Genomic DNA, 7,464 nt, shown 5'->3' with positions numbered 1-7,464 from the left:
ACATCATACGACATGGAAGTTTAGCGGAAAGCCATGGGGTAATCCAAATATACACACTAAATTTTACATTATTTTTAATATTAGTGAGAAGTCCAGCCGCATTCCTTCTAGATCACCTCTTGCAATCTGTTAGGCATAGAAGATTCATGGTTTCTGACGATCTGTGGTCGGTTGTGGAAGAGTTTCCATTGTGTTCCCAGAGGTTCATAAGTTGATCTGGTCTCCTCTCCCTCTCAGGCTCCCAACATTTTACCAAAATAGCCTAAATATTCTCAGTGAGGTTCATGTCTGTATCCTTACTTGGCCAGTCAAGCAACTGCAGATCCTCTCGACCTTGAAACCATTCCTGGACTATTCTGGCCGTATGGATGGGGCAGCGGTCGTGAATGAAAATGACAGGAGCAGGAGGGGAGGAATAATTCCGCTGTTGAAGTGAAACAAGTTAGAAATCCTGAAGAATTTCAATGTATTTTTCACCAGTGAGCCTCCACTCAATCCTGGTGATATCATCCATATAATATAAGAAGATCCAGCCCCACACGTTTACTGCGACATGCCCATTCCTGGTCACCTCGTAAATTTCTTCTGTAGTATCTGAAGGGAAAAAATCTCATTTTTAACAATTTACGCGTTGCTTTCCGTAATAGGGAAAATAATTCTATATCGTTTGGGGAAATAAAATGCTAAGTAACAACCCTTGCAATAAGTTAAGAATGTTTATTCATCTGCAAGGATTAATACTTATAATACCATTAACTTTGATCTGCAACAGTCCGTTATGATATGATATTCTTTAATCGGTAACAGGCTGTACTCTATATTATAAGTTTGCCTACGTGATTATTCATAACATTAATAATTGTATTGCTTAATGTGCCTGAAAGCTGGCCATAGTAGAACTAATGGGGGGTTTTCAATGAAGAATTTTTATTTTCACTCTTCCCTTGGCAATATAATTCAATTAGCGGAAAATACATGGTTATTGACAAAATTATTATCTTTTGATTATAATATTACCCTTGCTTATAATTATTATAGGCTGACTGTTATTAATGATTATAGAAACTCACCTTATATTACTCGGTCTTCAGTTATGTATTCTGCTAGTAAAAGACCTTCGTCACTGCATACGACTCGAGACCAAAATTCCATAACCTCCCCCACAAACTGTTGAACAAAGGCAAGCCTATCAGCACGATGCCGTTCGGCGAGAAATTCCTTCTTGGCATGAATTCTATGAGGTATCCTGCCTCATGCAGACGTCTCGCAACCGTCATGGCCGAAACATTTATACCTGACGTTTCACAAATAGCAATAGTATTGGTAAATTTGTTATCTTCTTATGCTGCTCGTCGAATGTCGACGTTATCGTAACTGGGGTCAGTTCGTGGTGAGGTCTTCGCACTGAAATAGGTAATTAACATTGCAGATACCTAGATCAATCAAGATAATTATAAGCCTGTTTACTATGGGAACGCTACTTGGTATTCTGGGGAAGTAAAGAGAAAGAATCACTATTAGAGTTCAACAGGACCAAAGCAACTGTAATTTAGGTTTCATAATTTCACGGGTTTATAAGGTTTATAGTTTAAAAAATTAATAAATAAATGAAATAGATAAATGCTATCGAAAGTCTGTCAATTTCCCAGTCTAAGCTTGCCTCCTTTTCCATTTATTTACTGTTGTAGGGGAGACGTATTGAAAGCCCACTTTCTCGTAGAGCGACGATCTGTGCCCGGAGAACTATATGTTGCTGTTCATTTGGAGACTATAACGAATACTAGCAGAGGACAGATAACTATCAAAATTATACACACTCAGTCTAGCCATGAGTGGGTGACAAACTTGTTAGCGTGTATAGGGGTGCTGTAGCAGTGATATCATTATCACCGATCAAAGTGATATATTAAATTACACGATTACTGGGACTGATTGATTGATTGGCTGTTACTGGCATTGCAACATCTCAGTTCATTACTGTCATTGTTAATTGTCTGTTTGTAACACTGTTTACTAAAGGTGGTGCTGTCCCTCTCTTAACGTGAATTCCACTAATCCACTTTCGAGCTGTTTTAGTGTATAAGAGGTTGGAAGAGGCAAACTTGTAATAAGTATTAATCCTCATAGATGAATAAACATTATCCTAATGCACGAGTTGTTACCTAGCATTACATTTCCCCAAACGATATATCATTATTTTCCCTTTTACGGAAAGCAACGCGTAAATTGTAAAAAATTTAGATTGTTTTCCTTCAGATACCACCGAGGAAACATTTACGAAGTGGCCAGGAGTGGCTTGTAACCGTAAACATGTGGGCCTGGATTTCCTTACATGGTATATGTGATATCACCAAGACTGAAGGGCTTCACCAGTGAAAAATACGTTAAAATTCTTCAGGATTTCTTCCTCCCTTCACTTCACCAGCGGAATTTATTCCTTTTCCACCTACTATGAGAAATTCAGGGCCTCTGTAACATGGTTTTTTTTGGATTTTGCTCCTTATCAAAACATCGGATTTGTAGCTGAAAAGTTTGACATATGTATATATTTTAAAACTACGCACAAATTTTGTCAGCATTATCAATAACCTAAACCGATAGTTCTAATTTTATAGAGTAAAAATGATCTAGCCGACGCCATGGCCAATGATTGCGAGCAAGAGTCGAAAAACATCATTACGTAAGCAAAGAAACATCGTTTTACGAAATGTTGCCCCCGCCCACCCACCACCAGACAGAAACCCATTCACCTTATCCAATTCTCGGCTCTAAAACCCAGTAGTCAAGAATGGGTAACAGGAGTTGGAATTGTCCCCGTGGTTGCAAAACTGAATTTGTCTTACGACTAGAAACTTAATACAGTCAAGAGAAAGCCCGTGGCCATACTTACTATAGCCTGAATAGGTAATTATTCAGTTTCTAGTTTAAATCCAATGTTTATGGTCTGATTTGTATTTATCGTAACGTGATTATAATACTTGTAATGTCCTTCAGGATTTTGAAACATTTCCATTAACTATTCACTATGCGTACCAAGAGAGAGAGAGAGAGAAAGCGAGAGAATTGTATGTAAACAGTTCTTTATTATAAACTATTTTTGTTAAAATAAGATTTTTATCCAAAGTAAATACAAGCTTATATGTGCTAAAATCTCAAGCAGACCAACGGATCATCCGATATAATTTTTTTTCTTCTTCTTTAGTCTGTACGACCATGTTGGATATAAAGACTTTATGAATGGCGGAACGATACATAGATGTGGGTGGGGTATCTGTGCTCGCGTAGTAATACTACTGTAGCAGTAGTGCCGCAAAATTAGTAATAGCAGCAATATACATGAATTAAACGTTTAGGCCAACTGCTGGGATCCCTGAGGATCATTTAGCATTTCTTACAACTACTCGAAAATGAGTTTTTATAGCCAGAAGTTAAATTTTCTAATACAACAATAGCCACGATAGCCTTCATTGTTTATCGCTGGGAATTATGACGAGGCCAAAGTGGTTGGAGCCTCATGAAGTCATCATTCTGACGATAATTATTGGTGAAGGTTTAAAGCCAAAATACGGTACTGTCTACTTTTTTTTTTTTTTTTAGTAAATAGGTAGATAGCCGATAAATAAAAATTGCTTGACATTGGATACAACAGTTATCAAATCAAGCTTGTCTACTATGTCTTTGAAAATTACCAACTATTCCCTACATCTTGTCAATCTGATTGTGACCTATAAAGTAGATTATAATTTCTTAGGACACATATTTTGGGAGTTAGACAAATAATCGGAGTGTTTTTGTATTTATTAACATATTTTGTTGGATTAACATTATGACAATTATCAGTGGAGAGGATTCCGAGTTCATAAAGGTGTACTGCTTTGCTTGTATTTAAATTTTTTGTCATGTTGCCAGAGGTATAGCCATCGTTACGTATAGCCAATCATCCATCGAGAAAGAGGGAAGAAATGCTGTCATAAGTTACGTAACGAGTGCGCTCGAAACCTTATCTCTGAGTAAGTTGGTCCGTCTTCAAAAAAAGTCACTTTTACATTATAAGTACCAAATTTATTCAACCTACGTAATGCAGAATACAGTCAAAATTTATGTGTAGATATAATGTGTATTCTGAATAAGCGTTATATCTATGAAATGCATAGATAAAAAGTTATTGCCAAAAAACCGTGTTACAGAAGCCCTGAATCTCATAGTAGTCCTGTCATTTTCATTCATGACGGCCGCCCCATCCATACGGCCAGAATAGTCCAGGAATGGTTTCAAGGTCGAGAGGATTTGAATTGGTTGCCTGGTCAAATAAGGGTGCAGAACCACATAGATCCCGAGAAAGATAAAGTCGATTTATTAAAGATTGAACAATTGACCGAATCACCGAATTTCTAATCAGTTTTCTCCCATGTATACATAAAAAATTTTTTTACTTTTGTTCCCATTATTTTTATGCTCATCCATTTCGTATGAAGTAGCTACTGTCGCATATCTTATGTAATATAAGCTGGTTTGGGGTGATTACGTTTGCTTTATGTCTATTACAATTAGAATCATAATTACCTGACCTGTTATCGAATTACAATTACAACTTCAATAATACTGAAATACAAAACTTAAATATTGGAAAAAATTTCACAAAACTTTTTGCACAAAAAAAAAAAAGGAAATAATCAAAAACATTTCAGATAAAAGGTAATGTTTATTTGTAATTGGTAAAGCTCTCTTACTGTGGGTTTCACAGACAGTGCAGTCACGTTTTTGGTCAATAACACTGTAATGAAGACTGGTATCAGTACGAGATTTTGCTATAATTTTTCGGTATAATCAAGGTTTTAACTCTGATGAATGTCCGGTAAAAAATGCTCAATTTTATTTGTAACACAAAGAGCAACTGTAACCAGTTACCTATTCAAACCGATCAGTAGGCAATTGGCGGCTCTCTCTTTGCTAAAAAAAAAAAAAAAATGAAAAGTTGCGTAACAAACGGGTATCTGCTACCATGCCGACAGTTATGTTCCTAGGCGGCCATTTTTTCTTCACCTTCGTAATACAAGCATCTGGCTGATGCCCTGAGTCCAAATGAAGATTGCGAAGGAGGTAACCAAACTCAAGTATAACAGTAGCTTTACCATCAATCACAGTGTCTATCGTTCTACTACTCCACCATACATGCAGATATCTCTCACTCTAATAATTATAATCATTTACTCCTTACCCAAGTCAATAGTTACTAAAGAAAGAAAAAACAATTTGACCTTAAGATAAAAATAGTAATAGCTACTACTACTGCTGCTGATGTTAAGAATAATAGTAAAAAACTAAAAAAATCCTATATTACTGGTTATTATTATTAATAATTAATTAATATTGTTCCCTTGTTTTCAACGTAGAGCAAAAGTAATATATCCATGCCTAAGGTAAGGTAGTACGGTACGGAATTTGCACATTTTTTCCGTACCTGAACTATACCGTATCGTACTTTGGTAAAATTGTCATTGCGTAATTCCGTACCGTACACATAGGCTAAATATCAACCGTGCCGTACCGTACCGTAATGCCAGCCTTGCTGGCAGGTAACAACCGAGTGAATCGTTAGATATAAACAATATTGTAAATTATTATTATTAGATTAGACAGATGGATAGATAAAAGAAAATCGTACAAAATATACTTAAACTGAAGTAACATTCAGAGAGAGAGAGAGAGAGAGAGAATGGATGGGGAGGAGAGGTGAGGGAAGGAAGAGGAAGGGGGTGGAAGTGGGGGTGGAGGGAGAGGGTAGGCGAATTTTTTTTCTTTATACTGTCGTGTTCATATCCATTTCTGGCTAATCGAGCCTTTTGCCTCTTCGTACAGGACAAGTGTCTATTCTTTATAATTTTTGATTCATGATACTCTCATAAATTACGGTATACAGAGAAATAGGTTAGGGAATTCGCGAACACTTTTGCCGAGCTCATTTTACGAAGCAGTGCTCAACGAGTATTCAGTTCTCAATGTAATTATTAACAGGAACAATAATTATGTGAGCTTATTATATTTAACAGTAGTATCTTTATTTCATACCATGGTGATTATGATCCCTATTGCCTAATCCTACAATCAAGGAACGATATAATGATAAATGAATCATGATATTGTTTTACTCGACTCGAAACAGAGTCTGAATCCCAATAGAGGTGAGGTCGTCAGCAGGATTTTTAAATGGATCAGACTTCATAACCACTCACAATGAATCGAAGGGACACAAATCTGGCGCTGCGAGGACGAATTGTCACTTTACGCGACAATGGTTTCTCGATACGAGCCATTGCACGTGATGTCGGTGTGTCCCCCCACACCGGGCACAGTTGGGGATAAGAAGGTGGGAGGAGAGTGGGAACTTGAACGACTTTGCGGCGTTAAGTTTTTTATGCTGAATGATTGGTGGATATGTTACATTGTTCATGGCTATTTAATCTTGCTTATTTAATATGAGAGTTTCTTTCTTAAATGTATTTCGTCTCGCTATTATAATTTTGGTTAGACTACAGATATCCACAGCCATTCCAACACCACAGAAATATTTCAGGTGCACCTCCATAATTCCCCACCGGTGGGTGGTTGGCCCTTGCCGACCTCGACCATGAACAAAGTTAGATACTCGATTGAGTTGTCTCGGTAAAATTAAGCCTATAAGAGCATTTTATTTGTGCCCACCCCGTCACAGTCATTGTGTGTCTTTTGATAGCTATGGTTTATTTATTAAATGTCATTTCAGTGATGGCTCAGGAATGATTTACAGTTTTAATAACCACCAACCAAATTGAGAATATTATGGATATATGTAATCTCGTTCTATTTGATATGCTTTTGAAAACCAAAAAAATACAGCCATGTTACTAAAGTATGATCAATCCATAGAGTACAAAATTCGAAGAATCTAGAATTGATTGCGATGTTATATAAATTATAAATTAACAACTTAAGATAATATGTTCTCTTAGCTAGGGCCAGGGGGTGGGTCCACGGAAAACCACCCCAGCTGAGGATTGACGCCATTATCAGGGCGGCTCGAGAGCAACCCTTAACCAACGCCGAGGCCATTCATGAGGACCTTGGATTAGAAGTGTCATCGATGACAGTACGACGCAGACTCCATGCTGCTGGGATTCATCACAGAACTCCAGGGACGAAGGAGCTCTTGACGGAACAACATAAGGCAGGAAGGCTTGATTTTGCCCAATGTCATGCTGATAAGGGTTTGGACTTTTGGGGCAGGGTCATCTTTACTAACGAGAAGTGCTTCTCGTCCACATCGCATGGGAAACTGCATTGTTGGCGAACAAATAGAACTCTGTATGATAAGCAAAATCATTACTTGCATCAATTATCAATTGCATTCTTCTTTATATTAATTATTAATCTTCAGATTTTGTTCCACGGAAGTGGACTGTCAAAATATACAAAGGGAGTTAACAA

This window comes from Macrobrachium nipponense, chromosome 1 (genome assembly GCF_015104395.2).
Source record: "Macrobrachium nipponense isolate FS-2020 chromosome 1, ASM1510439v2, whole genome shotgun sequence".
NCBI classification, from domain to species: Eukaryota; Metazoa; Arthropoda; class Malacostraca; order Decapoda; family Palaemonidae; genus Macrobrachium; species Macrobrachium nipponense.
The sequence above is the reverse complement of the archived record's forward strand: the minus strand, read 5'-3'. Positions refer to the sequence as shown.